We start from the raw sequence: 17,468 nt of genomic DNA, 5'->3' as shown, positions 1-17,468 counted from the left end.
AAGTGAATCCCCAAAAGTGCCAGAAATGTAGCTGCGGGTACCACTCCAAAACATTTGAGAACCATTATATTAAGTGACAATCAGGTATATCCTAACAATTAAATGTTAAACATGCACACACAACCTCCAAACAAGATGCACTTGGTTGATAAGTTGAAGGACTGCAATCTGGATTTTCAGATAGTTAAGTGGATAGAAAATTGGTTAGAGAACCGCACACAAAGAGTTGTTGTCAATGGTGTTTCATCAGACTGGAGAGAGGTGAGTAGCGGGGTACCTCAGGGCTCAGTGCTCGGCCCGGTACTTTTAAACATATTTATGAATGATCTGGATGAGGGGGTGGAGGGATTATTCATCAAGTTTGCAGATGACACCAAATTGGGAGGACTGGCAAATACTCCGGAAGATAGAGATAAGAGTTCAACGAGATCTGAACACAATGGAAAAATGGGCAAATGAGAACAAGATGCAATTTAATAAAGATAAATGTAAAGTTCTGCATCTGGGACAGAAAAATGAAAAGCATGCCTACTGGATGGGGGATACGCTTCTAGGTAACACTGTGTGTGAACGAGACCTTGGGGTACTTGTGGATTGTAAACTAAACATGAGCAAGCAGTGTGATGCAGCGGTAAAAAAGGCAAATGCCATTTTGGGCTGTATCAACAGGGGCATCACATCAAAATCACAAGATGTCATAGTCCCATTGTATAGGCACTGGTCAGACCACACCTGGAGTACTGTGTGCAGTTCTGGAGGCCTCACTTCAAGAAGGACGTAGATAAAATTGAAAGGGTACAGAGGAGAGCAACGAAGATGATCTGGGGCCAAGGGACCAAGCCCTATGAAGATAGGTTGAGGGACTTGGGAATGTTCAGCCTGGAGAAAAGGAGGTTGAGAGGGGACATGATAGCCCTCTTTAAGTATTTGAAAGGTTGTCACTTGGACCGTTTATGCACTGAAGGTTTCATGCTGGGCTCCAGGCTGGAGTTTTAGTCGTGGCAGGTTGCCTCACCTCTTCCTGCACCCACATGGGGGGAAATTTGGCCTGGTGCACCTCATCCACTCCCTACCTGTGCTTCTGATAAGGGAGTGGGGCAGTGAAGTTCCCAGTGCATAAACGGTCTTGGAGAAGGGCAGGATGCTGTTTCTGTTGGCTCCAGAGGGGAGGACACGCAGTAATGGGTTTAAACTACAAGTACAACGATATAGGCTAGATATCAGGAAAAAAAATTTCACAGTCAGAGTAGTTCAGCAGTGGAATAGGCTGCCTAAGGAGGTGGTGAGCTCCCCCTCACTGGCAGTCTTCAAGCAAAGGTTGGATACACACTTTTCTTGGATGCTTTAGGATGCTTTGGGCTGATCCTGCATTGAGCAGGGGGTTGGACTAGATGGCCTGTATGGCCCCTTCCAACTCTATGATTCTATGATCCAATTGCCTCCCATGCTCATCACTTGAACTCTGATATTTAAAACAGAAAGACCCTCTGTTTGCCTTCATTAGGGACCTGCCTCAATAGCTTGCAGGGCATTCAGATCTAATAATACCTTGATGGATCAATTACCTAACACAGCTCAGCAGCTGTAGGAGAAGTCAAAGGGTAAGAGCTGCATTTGACACAAAAGCAACAAGTATATACAGTCCCGCAAAATTTGCAGAATTTAGAGGCAAAAGTTTATTTTACAAAGCTGTGTCCAGGCAAGAGAAAAATAATTAGCTTTTACATGTACCAGGATGTCAATCTGTGGGTAAAGAAGCCAGGAGGGGGAACCCATTAGTGGCCTCCAGATTCAACTGTAACAGCAATTAGAAATCTGAAAAACCCACATTTTAAACAGAAAACACTTCATTATTTGGAGAGGTGCTGCTCTCAGTACTGAAATCATGGGCATAGGAGATAAACCGGTATGGGCCAGGTAAGGCATGAATGATGTCATATCTACAGTATGGGAACTCTGCCAGTTCACAGGATTAATGATTCATGTTCAAAGGGAGTGACGGGGATTCCAAGAAAGAAACCCTGCCAGTTTGAATCCATCATTATCATCATCATCATCATCATCATCATCATCCTAGGTTGCCACCCCCAGGCCTGCCATCTCGTGTGTGTGGGGGGGGAGGCTAACAACAATTAAAGCATTCAGAAACAACATAACCACAAGCCTTCCCCCTTACCCCCCCACCAAACTGCCAATCCACTAAACCCACAATGTCCCTAAAGGGGCTACTTATAACAGACAAGAGTATGCAAGGAAATGAAGCACACATAAAATCAGCAAACAGAATGCCTCCAATGAGGGTCTTTAAAAATGAAGCCGGTCTGGTTAATTTGAGCCAACCTCAAATCTGGAAAGGAAGAAATTCCTCCAATTATTGAGACACAGTGAGGATTTTGGACATATTGAAATACTTCTCACATTACCCAAGAAGAGAAAGCATGGCCCTCTGGCTTGACTAGGCTGACCTGGTCACCTGGATTCATCCCAGGCTGAAGCTAGACTATATCTCTTCTTGAAATTAACTCAAGAGGCTCCAGTTGGTGCAGAATGCAGCAGATCGGTTATGAGAAGCTAGGCAGAGCACACAGGGTATGGCCATTTTGTGATCTCGCTAGCCACTTTCCATCAGTTATTAAGTTCAATTCAAGGTACTGGCTATTATATTCAAAACCCTTCATGACCTTGAACCTTGTATCTACAAGACCTTATCCAAGCAACACTGTGGTAACAGATTCACTCATCTCTTCAGGGCCTACCACAAGGCTCCCCTGGAAACAAACAAGATCAACAGCTGCCTGTACACATTGCCTTTTCTGTAGTGGCCTCCATCCTGTGGAACTGTCTGCTTGAGGAGGTTTCCTGAATGCGTGAGATGGCTCAAGAAAAGAACAGGAAGTTGAGACAGGGAAGAATGACCCTGGGCAGTACAGCCATCTCCCTGAGTTAATATTGCCTAGTCTCATTAGCTGCTCAAAAATGCAAGCTCTGGGGTGGTTATTTACGTTACTAGTATCAAAGCCCATTTTAACAATGGGCTTTGAAAGGGGTGGCAGGCAGGAGGGCGTGAGAAGGTGGCTGCGGGCTAAAGCAAAGCAGTCTAAAGAGAGTGGAAAACCTCCCCCTGATGGCGGTGACAGGGCTTTGCGGCCCGCAGGAAGGGTCCAACCTCCCCCCCCCCCAGCTCCCTCCCAGCAGGAGCCTACCTGCAGGCAGCAAAGATTTGTTGCTGCCTCTCTCCTTGTGGGCGACAATGGAGGCTGCAGCCACAAGGCTTCTAGCAGGCAAGGAGGGCAGGGGGGAGCTGGAGGGTCAATCAGGGTGGACCTGGACGGACAGGGCCCTGGACAGTCTCCTCCCAGGAGGCTGTTTCCCAAATATATAAGGGAGCAAAATAGTGTTAAGGATAGAGTACTTGGGAGAAAAAAGCAGGATGCTAGAAACCATCTTTACTTTGTTTTTCCAGCACAAGCAGTCAGAAGATCCCTATCAACATCACTCTTGCTAAGTGGCACCAAAATATTAGCTTAAACTGAGATCACAAAGCAGCACTTGTGGCAGACCCAAATTTGTGTCATGCAGGGCACAGATCATGGTCAATAATTATGTGCAAGGCTCCTTAAGGATCCAATGCATTGCTTGCAGAAGCTCAGGTTCCTTTTTGCTCTGTGAAAGGTTTTTCGTTTTTCTTCTTTGGCCTAGATACAATTTCTGAATTTCTATAACAGATGCTTATGGAGGGGGAAAAAAATAGAGGTCACCTGAAAGAGCGCTGGTACTTCTCTCATCTTCTCAGAAACCTCTCGCCGGATATAATTAGTCTGTGCAATATGTTCAGGGACCAGGGGAAGACAGGAGGAGGTAAGAGACACAATCCACTAATCACAGTTCCTGCACAAATCTTATTGAAAGCAATGAGAGCTGGGTAGAAAGGTACTTGGTGGACTGTGTCCCAACCCTGCCGCAAGCCAGCAGTGACAAGCCAAATAAAGAGATACACATAGAACTGAAGGAAGAAGCAGCCCTTGGCTCTTCTTATGCATTAAACAGAAAGATTTCACTGTGGCTTTCTGCCATCTCTGTTCATCTGACTCCATCAGATTCTGATGATACATTTGTACACAAGGGAAAGTGTCACACAACCCCCAAGAAATACTGTGCTTGCATTCTTCAATATCAATAGGTGGCAAACCAACACAGTACATTTTCAGAGGTATTTCCAAATGCTCCATTCAGCTGGAGAGCACAAATACAATTGAACTTGTCCCAGTGGAGACGGTAACATTCTATGTAAGAAATTCAGTCCAAAGCTATTTCTTTTCCATGAAATTTCTGAGAATGGCAAAACAGGATGTCATGACTATGATGTCATACATTATTGATTTATTTATTTGCATTTATATCCCACCACTCTGTGAACTCGTGGCAAGTTTCACAAAAACAGATTTAAAAACCCAATAAAACCAATCACAAATTCCTTAATACCATAAAACACACGACAAAAGAGGCGACATAATCCCCATTCCTTCCCCCATTAAGCAGGACACCCCACCCCCAAATGCTCCAGTGGACAGGGAATTGCCCATACATTAGGATGTCCAGGTTTTAAGCTCTGACTAAAGAAGTCTGAATGATCTTGGGCCAGTCACAATTCTCTCCCAGTCAAGACCAACTAACATTCCCCGGTACCTTTGAGCCAATGGCCTATTGATATTAAAACAATAATATAAGGAAATGCTGTAGAATTTTTCCACTATTGTTACAATCATCTTATATTGGAGGACTCAACCACTGAAGAAGATATTAAAAACGGAAATTATCTGGAAACCATTATGGTTGACATTATGGTTGATTCTTCATGCATATAGAAAAATTGTATTGGAATTGAATATATATATTATTACAAGAACATTGCCTTGGAGATGTTCCTTGTTTCTCAGTTGATGTGCAGGAAAATCAGCATGGCTTTGTCCCTCTGTGTGCTTAACTATTCTATCTTTGTCAGGGAGAGACATCTGGCTGACTGGCCCGTAATTTACTAGTTCCCTTCTGGATCCGTTTTTAAAAACTAGGGTCACATTTGCTACTCTCCAGTCTTCTGGTACAATGGCTGAATTTAGTGATAGGTTACATATACAGATAAGCAGATCAGCAATCTCACAACTGATTTCCTTAAAAACTCTCAAATGAATGCCATCAGGACCTGGAGACGTATAGGTTTTTAATTTCCCCACTAGGACTAGAACTTCATCTCTGTTTTGGAGGTTATTAATTCATAAGGTTGCCATAAGTAAGAACTGACTTGACACATGGGGCTAGAACAGAGATCCTGAAAGAACAGAGCTTGCAACTAGGATTGTGCACTTCGGCCACCAAAGCACCCATTTGAGCCCAAAGCAGCGCTGCTTTGGCCAACGAAGCACACAACCCTACTTGCAACCAAAAGTAGATCTGATAATGAGGCATAAGTAGATCATATGATCTCATGCCTTCAAATCCAGTACTGTTTTTGTTAATACTAGTCTGCTAAGTTAAGGCAAACCCTTTTAAAGTAGAGGTATCAGTCCTGAGGTGAATGCAACATACCTATTTGCACTTTAGCAGTACAATTTAGGATGGGGTCAGAAGGCTTCTATTTTAAAAACAAAATAGCTAAATTAAAGCTCTTAAGCAAACTGGCACATGCCCTCATGTGGTGGATTTTCTGTATCACATGTTCATAGAATGGCTGATTCATACAGAAGCCCTTGAGTAAACCAATAGTGCAGTAAATGCAGAAGGCCCAGTTTTATACCCATTAAGGCAGGAAAAAAAAATCGCAGTGAATTAAGTACATTATTCAGGGAGAGGGCTACAGACAAAGACAGCAAACAGCCCCCTTTCTCTGAGGAGAAAGAGCAAAGAAAAAGAGAACTTGGAAGGGGGGGATTCATTTTAAGAACAGAAAACACTACAATAAATAGAAATTTGCATATTGCAGCTGCTTGCCTGCTACGAAGAAATGTTTTAATTGGTTAAGCATTCAAATGTCATTTTACTTAGCCTAAATCAAGGGCCAAGGGAGGGGAGTGCTTTGTGAGTCTCTCAGACGTTTTAGGATCATTTCATACATGATGGACACTGGGCATTTGCAGCATTCTCCCTCCCATCTGAAACACCTGCATGCATCATTTTCAATGGGATGTGCTGGACCCAAGTTGGGACTCAGACTAGAGGAGGGTACCTACGTGAAACAGGATGGTATCTTCTGCACGTACAGCCTACGAGTCTGTGAGCGGAGACTTTGTGAATGCTTACTTCCTACAACACAGATTCGTTTTGTGTTTACTTTTGATTCTCTAATTATTTTATAGGAAAGAAATAATCTGGGGTGGCAAATGGCTCGTGTGCCAATGAAGCTTTCAAACTGCCAGACATAAGCTGATGTCCTGGAAGGAGTCCAAAGCCACTTCACTTTCTAAATGCAAGTCATAGCTATGAGTTAAACTAAAGCTTTCATTTCAAAATGCCACGGCCTTTCTTCCCAGGCATATTTTTAGGTACAAAGCTTAATGATCAAACAGATTCCAGCCAAGCTTAGCTTAGAAACTAAAGGACATCACCAAGAAATCTCCTTTGTCTGCCATTTCGAGCTTCAGGCAGAGAGTGAGAAATCTTTTGCATTATAAAAAGGCCCGGAGGCACAGCTCATGCCTCACTGTCAAATAAAAGTGCCCCACAAACCCGTCGCTCCTTGAAAGTTCATTATTAATCACACATCAGGAAAAGAAGCTTTCCTTTTATCACACTGCCTAAACCAACACTGCATGCATTTGCATGTATGTAGACGCATGGCTAGACATTGAGGCCATTGTACAAGCAATGCAATGGATCAGCACATCGTTTTTGTAATCAGAAATGCATACAGGCACACAGAGGGTGCATTTTAACTTAATCATTAAGTCTCAGGGGGTTTTTTCCCCTCTGATACTTTAAAAATAATTGTAATGGCATTAATGGAATCCACTTCTTCAAACAGTGTCCAACCTCTTAATTGTGGTTGAGAGGATAGATATCTTTATAAAAACTCTTACATAGATAGCTAAATCAAAAGAGAGGAGAGATTTTCAAAGCAACGTGGCTGTTCCCTGAGAAATGGACAAAGGGACTCCCTCCCACCCTCATCCCCAACAGACTAGGCATTTACCTTCTTCGGTCAATAAAGCATTACATATAATCAGCATTCATCTGCTCTTTCTAAAGGAGATCAAATCTTGACTTCCTTAGCTCCCTCCCCACAAATTTAAACATCGTAAATTCTTGTTACAGCTATAACATGACTTCTGAAAGGCTATTTTTTCTAAAACTATCTCATGTTTTGAATATGTAATGATCTGTCTGAAAAGGATTGTATTTATTCTTATAAAATTGCATATTGCAGAGCAGGAAATGGAGCTTTGTGTGAAACATCACAGAGAAATTTGCAGCAAGGGCAAGATTCAATCAACATTAAGTTTGTTTAGAGTATGCTTTCAATAATTAAGCATTGAAAAATAAACTGTTCCATTTTTATTATACACATCCATATTTTAGGAAAAGGCAAAAAAAACCCCATAAAGAATGCTTAAAACCTCCAAGTATTAGAGCGCACACACGCGCATGCACAAACACACTCACTTGAGTCCCAAGGCGTACATCATTCTACAGACTGCCCCTTTCCTTATGTTGTGTATAGCTATTGTAGGAAGCCTCTGACGGTTTTACCTTTGGTTTTACCATAGAGATTCCAGCAATTCCTAGAGTGACATGACATTCCTTCCATTTCCCCCAGAGGTGACATCATAACACATGATGCCACATGCCCCGCACATGATTGCCCACAAAGCTATTTGCCTGACTTCTAACAGATGTTCTCTCAGTTGCTACCCCACAACTAGAAATCCTTTCTTGTGTTTAGGTGCTTATCAGGCCCCCAAACATTTGATCCCTATTTAATCGAAGTATTTAATACCCTGAGGCTGGGACCCAATTTACTGAGTTATGTTCCAAAGCCAGATCCTTCTGCCCTTCCTTGGCCCACAGTGCAGCACTTCACATACTCCCAGTTCAATGTGTCACCCCCATCAATGCACTCTAGGAATTCTGGGGTGGATAAAAACCATGTGTTTCTTTGGCTCTAGCCACTCAAACCTTCCAAATGCTTTATTTATTACATTTGTATACCGCCCTCCCCTAAGGCTCAGGACAGTTCACATGGAATGAAAACAAAGAAAAGTACATCAAACCTTCCATGTACAATGACAGACTTTATATTTCATGGCTGCCAGGCGGGCTGGAGTTTTATGGGGATTTATGGGGGGGGGGTCTTTTGTTACCTGCCACTATCCACTTGCAGGAGTGGCAAGCTTAAAATCAAATAATAAATAAATAAATAGTCAGGAATGAGAAGGTAATTTTGCCCAGTTTTTAATGCCAGTTGCTTTTGTTTTAAATTATTGTTCCTTAAGGACAGTAGAGAGACATAAAACGGTTTTGCCTCTTTACAAGAACTGAATTAACCTTAGTGTACAAGACAGTCACACACACACAATACTTTTATTGGCAGGTTAGGATAAGACAGTCGCATATTCATTCCTCAACCAGCTGCAAAGAATTTTTGGTTCAGAACATGTGCAGAACAGGCTCCAGAAAACCTGTCTAATTTAGAGAGGAAAACCAGAAATCATACAAGTTATTTTTTCTTGAAAGAAGAAAAATATTTTTTTTGAATTATGACAGGAAACCAGCATGTTCCCTGAAGCACTAGTACATGTTCCCGGGACCCATTTCCAACAGAACACCTCATTCAAGGCCACTGCCAGCCTGCAAGTCAAGCCTTGAGGTTACAAATGCGCCCAATCAAAGCCATGGCTATTGTCTCATAAGTTTACTTGGGGGGGGGGGTGAGATGCTCAGATGGAACCTGACATCTATCCAAAATTAGCCCCAAATGCCCTCCTTATTCTAACAAACCATATTGCGCACTAGGCCATCACCCTTGGTGGTAGGCCTCTGTTTTTCTCATCTGTAGGGTCTTTGAACAATCCTCCCTGAGTTTCCAAAGATAGGGCAGAATATAAGTTTCAAAAGAAATAAAAATATAACTACCATAACTTAATATTACCCTTTTAATAAAAACATTAGGTATATATATATATTGAATATAAAATGCTTAAAGACTTTAAACCAGGGGTAGTCAAACTGCGGCCCTCCAGATGTCCATTTACTACAATTCCCATGAGCCCCTGCCAGCAAATACTCCTCTGGAGCTTTATTCAAATTAAATTATTCTCTCACAGGACAGCAAGCAGAAGAGAAGGAAAAGAAAAAGAGATCAATGTTCTCCTTTGTTGTCCTCAGGATTCAGAGACATCTCCCTAATGACAGAATATTTATAAAATAGTTTCCGTGCCTTTTCTTCCCCCTCTTCTACAATTTCCCTCCTAGCATACAGAAAAATCACTGGAAAGCAGAATCAGAATATAATATTTTCTCACAGAAAGAACTGACACAACTTTCACCAAAGAGCTAAAACTCCTTCAAAAATGAATCTCCACATTTTAGATGAAACTACTGACAGTAAATAGTCAGTAATATTTCTGTCTGCTAAAAATAGGCTCTTACAACTGAAATGGTTAGATTTGAATACAAATTCCTTTAATAATGTACTATTAGATCACAGAGTATGATAGGCCCAGGAAAATGTCAGAGAGTGATGGTGTTGCTATAGCAACCGGATAAGAAATTCTCTGGTGCTTTCCACCATCCCAGCCTTTTTAATTTGCAAGACACTGGCTTCTATAATGTTTTCCCCTGTTACTTCTGGCATGTGTATGTGTGTTTTTACTTCTTATTTTGGAACCGCTATCCAAATATCAGCATCAATGCATCAGGTTCACATTTACACTGTTTTCCGAACAAGCTCAGATCTGTTCATTTGCAGCATTACTCCTGAAATGCAATTATATACAGTTGAGTAAATAGAAAGGAATTCCTTTTTCCCTTGTGCCCCTTGAGTCATGGTAGATGACTGCAAACAGTCTTAACCAATTCCTCGCTGTAATGAAGAAATGAGTCTGCTACAGCCATCAACTTAGGATCTGGGATGGCTGTTCAATTAGAAGGGATGATGCAGTCATTCAACAGCAGGCACCAAATGAGTTCAATCCCACATCCTACCAACCAATCACATACATGCTCTGCAAATACTTTATATACTATCAAAAAGGGGATGCCTTCGACGGAAGGCCTAACAATGCAACTATTTCTGTAATTATCCAAAATGCACAAGAAGTGGGAGGGAAAACTTTAAATATATGTGCTTTCCATAGAAAGAGTCAAGGAAAGTATTACTCAGAGATATGGAAACAGGGTGGGACAATCTGCTTCAAGCAATGTTTAGAGGGGCACTGGGGATTGATTTCCACAGCCGCACAGGTTTTCACTGAGAGTGAATATCTATAAATTAATTGAAATGCCAAACTTAAAGCTGCAAGGTTTGTTTGTTTTAATGTTACTATATTTTGCAGTCTGTGTTGCCTATTTTGGGGCAAGACACCCCTGAAGTCTGCCACGGATTATAAGTTTTGTGAGAACTCTTTGTGTCTGAATGTAAGAATCTGAAAAGCCAGCGCACTACCTGGCTTTTCCATTGTAACTGTCGCTGAAATTTTAATCTCATGCTAATTTCTTTTCATTGAAACCTTGTTAGTATGGTACCTTTTCCCACCCGCTGCCTTTCTTAATGAGATACAGGGCAGCTGCCAGGCACTCTTCCTTTCTACCCACTTGGTCTTCTCATTCCTCACTATGACAACCATATTCTGCTCTGCACTTCTGCCCCCCAGCACCACCATTCGAAAATGCCAGAAATATAATGAATGAGATGAAATGTCAAGAAAAATAAATGAGGGCCTTGCATTAAAAACTCACTGTTGACAAATCAAGCCATGCTTCTTTTGCATTTCAAACACGGACTGGAAACACATGGATCTGAAGCCCCTGATGTCTCCCACACAGGGGAATAAGGGGAGGGGGCAGGATGCACACACAACACCTCACTCCTGGGAAACCACCATGAATAGGTTTGCCAAAATCAGTTTTTTTTCTGATTAACGATGTGCTCGAGATGTCTAGCTCACTCCTGCAGTCACACTTCACAATTACCAGGAAGGTAATTAATTTTAAAAGTCTTATTGAACAATATTGCAGAGGCTAGATTATACCTCAGAGGTAACAGGATCTTAACAATAAATCGTCATGCAATTAGCTCCATCTGCCTCCTCTGGCTGTTAATGATGACGACACCTTTCTTTGTACGGATTAATAAGAACATATGCTGGAGATGTTGCTGAAAGGAGGGAGGGAGAGAAAGCCATGTCCTGCGTTTTTACATATGGGATACTGATGGTATGTGACTAAAACACACAGCTGATTATTATATTTAGGTGTGAGCAGATGTAGGAGACAGATTTATCGCATTCTTCCTCCAAGGAACTCAGGGTGTGGTTCCTCACAACAATCCTATGGGGCGGGAAGACTGAGTGAGAATGAACAGTCCAGGTCAGGGGTAGTCAAACTGCAGCCCTCCAGATGTCCATGGACTACAATTCCCATGAGCCCCTGCCAGCAAATGCTCCAGGGGCAAAGTGAGATGTGCAGCAGGAAGGGGCAAAAAGCATCACCCCTTCTTCTAAAAAACGTATGTACCCTCACATCAGCTGGAAGGTACAGCTGAACATCAGCCATTACGTGATAAGCCTATCTATCTCTTGATAATCATCACCTGAAGACATTATGGGCACCGGCCCCGAGGGTTCGAGACAGAAAGCATGTGGGTGGTTTGAAGGGTCACTCCTAAAGAAGAGGCTCTGATTTCTACGACACCACTTAAGACCTGACCAAACTCCCATCGAAGGCTCAATACAATTCTGTGCAGGATTTTTTTTAAGGCTTATATATGACACTAAGCTAATCTAAGGGTGACTCCTCAATGAACCTGTTCGTAATTGATTTTCCTTTAAGTGACTCCAGATTACAAATAATTCTCCTCCAAATTACCAGGGAAGTAGGAAGAAAATTTGAAATCTCCCTTTCTAGGATTATTCACACTAAGCATCTCTCTACCCTGTCTTTGTATTTAAAAAAAACAACAACAACAAAAGCAGTTCTCCAATAGATCTCAAATATTCAGTATCATGTCTCTGGACATTTGTTTAATCCTGACGTAAGCATTAGACATGGAATTGCCATTAGTCAGTTTCACGCATGTGCACACGCATACCAGCTTTCCTAAAGCACCAGAGGATGGCATGTGCAAAACAGTTGGGCCATGGAGGCGATTCAAACAGTTTCCCCAGGCCAAAAGCAACCCATGTCACTGTGCACAAATCATAAAATAGATTTTTCAAGGTTAGTGAGACACAATCCAGTGCAAGTTTGGCACACTGAAGTTTTATTGATTAAAAATATGCTTGAATTCTCTCATTCATATAATAAGCATTTCCATTGCACATTTCAAGAGCCAGAAGGACCTCAGACACTCTATCCCCTTACAAAGAATCTTGTGAGGCCCATCACATGTTCCTTTTATTGCCACACTGCACTGATTAGTTGTACGTACAAGGATTGTGATTTGAAGCTGGAGTGACATTTGAACTTGAGACTTAGCGTCAGGAAACAACAGGACTTGAAAGTGAGAAACTTTTGTGCTGTCATCAACTATATATTCATCCCTCCCTCAGTTGGCTGTGGCCACTTTTTAAATACAAGGATTACAATAAATCACTATAATGCTGCTCTACTTAAATCTCAAGGTTTTTTTTTTAAATAAAAACTGAGTGAGCCAGCAAGGCAAAGGTGACAAATTACATTTTATAAATAAACTGTGTTATACAAACCTGAGAAAACAGGGTTACACTTACCTGTAACTGTTGTTCATCTAGTTGTCTCTGAGTAGGCACACATGAAACTGCGCATGCACGCAGGACAGTGGCCGGAAGATTTCTAGCTAGCCTAGTAACAGAGAAGGAGGGCCCCCCCTCAATTGGAGCTGGTTGGACTGTTTTCCTGCAGAACATTCATGTGCTCTGGAGAGGGCCCCCCTCCCTAGTTTTCTTTGTCTGTCATTATGAGCCAGGAAACTCATAGCAAGGTAGGAGGGAGGGATGTGTGCCTGCACAAAGAGAACTAGTTAAATAACAGTCACAAGTAAGTGCAACACTGCTTTCATCGTCAGGGTTCTGTGCAGTCCCACATGGGAGACTAGCAAGCTAACTTACTAGATGGTGAAGTGAGCGAATTACCAGAAGACTGAATGTAGAACTGCAATCCCCCCCCCATCCTCTCCCTTCTTGAATTAGCGTCTGCAGATGTCCATGTTACTGCCCTGCAAAATGGAATACCTCGTCGAAAGTTAGCAAACGTTGCTTGAGTCCTCATGCAGCATGCTCAGATCTGTAAAGGAGACTGCATCAATGTCAGCTCGTAGGTTCTTTTGATAGAAGAGATAATCTACCTAGACATCATCTGAGCAGACACAGCTTTTCCTTTAGAGGGGCCAGCAAACCAGGCAAATAATTGTGGAACCTTTCTGAACTCACTTGTTCTCTTTAAATACAATAGGGCATGTTTTACATCTAATGTGTGAAGATGTCTTTCTGCTATCAACAGTGGAAGCAGGGAAAACATGGAAAGTGATATGTCTTGGCTCAAGTGGAATTTAGAAACCACTTTCAATAAAATGGGAATGCTGGGCCTTAATACCAGTTTTTGGCCATGGAACTGTAAAAGGGTGGCCAGCGCTAAGGGCTGTAATCTCTCCTAGCAGGTATTAGCCACTAGGAAGGCCATCTTTAAGGAAAGATTAACAAGTGAGCAGGTGGCAAAATGTTCAAAAAGAGCTTCTAAATGGGTTAGTACTAGGAACAGTAATCATTGAGGACCATGGATGTCCTAAGAGGGTAAGATTGTTAAGCCCCTTGATGAACCTCTTTCTAACCTCATGAGAAGACAAAGGTCCCCTCTACCAGGGTATAAAAGGCAAGGATTTCTGCTAAATGAACTTTACCAGAAGATACTGCTAAAGCTGCGGGGCTTTAATGACAGCAAATATTCCAAAACCTGTGGCAGGGGACAATTATGCTCTGTGGGAGCTAACCTATTGGTCATTCCCGGTCCCAAGGAAGCTCGCCTGGCCTCGACCAGGGCCAGGGCCTTTTCAGTCCTGGCCCCAACCCGATGGAATGAGCTCCCGGAAGAGCTGCGGGCCCTGCGGGAATTGTCATCATTCCGCAGGGCCTGCAAGACGGAGCACTTCCGCCAGGCTTTCGGCTGAGGCAGGGCAGGGCAGCAAGAAGATCTAGCCCCTTCACAAATGTGACGGTTGCGTCTGTCATCTGCCCCCTCCCTTTCCCTTCTTAGCGGGTGTGGAATTGGGTTAGCTATATTGAATTTTGCCGCCATTCTTGTCTTAACTTTTGTATTAATTGTATTATGTTTTATTGTGCTTTTATTGTTTTAGGGGATTGGTTTTTATGTTTTATGGTTTTATGTGACCCGCCTCGAGCCTCGGGGGGGAGGTGGGATATAAATTAAACAACAACAACAACAACAACAACAACAACAACAACTACAACTACAACAACCACAACAACCACAACTACTACAACTACAACCACAACAACCACAACTACTACAACTACTACAACTACTACAACTACTACAACTATTATTATTTATTATTATTTATTATTATTATTATTATTATTATTTATTATTTATTATTATTATTATTATTATTATTATTATTATTATTATTATTATTATTATTATTATTGGGAGAAAACACTTGGTCTTCCAAACGAAGGGCAAACATTTCAGTCTGTATGGATAGGTGAGCCTATTCGAAGGTCTGTGAGCACTGACAAGAACTGACCTTCCTGACTCAGAAAAGCTTGCTCTCAGGGCAAGTTAAGGGCAAAACAAATAGCTCTCAGTTCCATGAGATTAAAATGTAGACCTCATTCAGTCTTGGTCTAAACATTTGGCAAAAGAAAATAGGCACACTTATTTACAGGGGAAGAAAACAAAGGTCGCATTATCAGCTGCTGTGTACACCTCTCTGTTTTGGAAAGAAAACAAGCCAAACCGTATGTGAGGTTTCATCTGAACTGAAGCACAAATTCTATTATGCCCAAATGAGAAAAGCATGCAAGGTTCCCAGATTCCAGGGATGGGGGAGACTCACCCTGAAGATATTGCACTGTGCCATCTGCCACAATGACCTAGCAAATGTCAATGCAGGGATCAATGTAGTATTTCTTCTTGTCTGACACCCATTAATTTCCTTCCACAACCCACCTGCTTCCTTAACACTCTACACCACATATACTTCAGCAAATGACAAACAAAACAAACAAACATAATCCTTCTTACTTTGACCGAGCATCCTACTTTCTGATCAGGCCAAGATGAATTCTCCGATTATGGGAGACGCTTGAAACATAGGGTCCGCAGAGGAAGCCTTCGACACTCTTTTCTGCACCCTCTGCAGAGGATTGCTATGGGAAAAGTGATCTGTTTCCAAGGGGGAGGCACCTGAAATCGTGTCGTTTTGACTGCAAGAAACTGTTTCTTTATTCTCCTTTCTGTACTGCCTCTTTTCAGCCCACAAAGTTCCCCAGTAACTTCTCTCCTTAATTGGATTCTTTAACCCAGACATATCTTCTTGATTATTTTCCCTCACCAACCTGTTCTCAAGCCCATTCTAAGAAGTGGGATCCTTTCCTGTGTCTCACATACACAGGCAGCCTATGTTAAATATGAGAATTATCGTCTGGCCCATAGTACCCTATCGGAGGGGAGGCAAAATGGTACAGACATCTTGCTAGATCTTGAGCAGGGTTAATTCTTAGATGGCAGACTACCACAGAAGGTAGTCTGAAGAGGGCAATGGCAATTAGGGTTGGGCGCTTAGGCGTCCGAAGTGGCCGTTTGTGCCCAAAGCGCCCAACCCTAAATTGGCAATCTCTACTTCTCGCTTGCCTTGAACGCTCCTTGCTAGGATTGCCAGAACTCAGCTGTGGCTTGATGGTTTTTATCTACAGATAAAGCACTCTGTTAATATAATTAAAAATTCTAGGTGGAGGCAGACTCTATTAAAGGCTAATTGGAGTCCAAGTACCTGGGGGTGTCTGCATATAGTTTCCATGTGCATACTCAGGGGAGCAATGACCATAACAAAGTAGCCTTATGTGGATGTCATCATGCAAGGATGGAGACTAGACACAAGCATTCTGACCCTGCCCCCTAACTCCATGCAATTTCCAAGTGTTCTGCATGGAACAAATAAGTCAAAGAAGTGCCCATTTGCATGCCCTGTGCCCATGATCAGCAATTTTCCAAAACTGGGGTCACTTATCACAGGGAAGAAATGTTGCCATAGGCACTTCCTCCAGGCACTTGCCCCATGTAGACCACTCAGTGAGAGCATGGAATCAGGACTGCATGGAGGGAGGGTTGCGACTGCCTGCTCTACACAGTGACAGTCCAAGCAATTCAACACTTGCAAAAGAGCCATTTCCACAGGGCCTATTGTGAGCAACAACTTCTTAACCAGAGACATTTTTTGAGCTGAGCAATGGTCAGAGCACCAGAAACATTGCTTCCAGCCTCAGAAGCAACCGTTCCACAGTTGAGATGCTGGCAAAGGGATCTTTAATCCCCATTCCTACAATGTAAATAGAACAAATTCATGACCTTCCCTTATTATTTTTATTATTTACTATATTAAATTTATACATTGCCCTCCCAATATGGCTCACTTGACCACTTGCTACCATTTGCTAGTGTCTCAAGCCTCATTCATTCACATGGTAGACTGGACTGAACCATTTCAATCCAAAGGTGATCTCATTTCTGAATCCCCACCCCACAACACACACATACCCCTTACATAAGGTACTCATTTCAAACAGAAAAGCAGCTCAGGGGTGACCTAGAACTTTTCCCCCTGACGTTTCAATTAGAGGACCTACTAAATATATACTTTCAACTCTACAAGAATTCCCAATTCATATATAAAAATAAAAAATACAGATATACTATTACACCGAACAATCATGATATGTAGAAGGCCAAACAGTAAGAACTTCTACCTTTTCAACTCAACCAGAAAAACATTTCTCTAGTGGTTCTTTTTATTAATGCAGCACAACCAGTATCTTTCAAATCTTGCAAATACACATGAGAATTCAAAAATAGCAGTTTGAATAAATCATGACCTGGAGTAAAACCAAGCAGAAGCAAGAACTATGACCAGCCATGCAATTCCACATCTTTTATTGATGGTGAAGCTGGTGGTTTTCTTAAGCTGCCCTTTTGCACTACCTGAGGGTATCTGCAGCAGAACTAAAATACTTTTTTAAAACGCTCTAAAATACAGGGCTAACTAT

General features: G+C 42.1%; 1 protein-coding gene across 1 annotated transcript in view; it reads right to left on the bottom strand.

The window, feature by feature from the left end:
* MRPS27 (mitochondrial ribosomal protein S27) overlaps window positions 1-17,468 on the bottom strand; it is a 51,669-nt gene that overhangs the window by 20,432 nt on the left and 13,769 nt on the right. The gene's annotated exons all lie outside the window — the stretch shown is intronic.

This window comes from Paroedura picta, chromosome 7 (assembly GCF_049243985.1).
Source record: "Paroedura picta isolate Pp20150507F chromosome 7, Ppicta_v3.0, whole genome shotgun sequence".
NCBI lineage: Eukaryota > Metazoa > Chordata > Lepidosauria > Squamata > Gekkonidae > Paroedura > Paroedura picta.
Note: the sequence above shows the minus strand (reverse complement) of the source record. Positions and strands in the feature narration are given on the sequence as shown.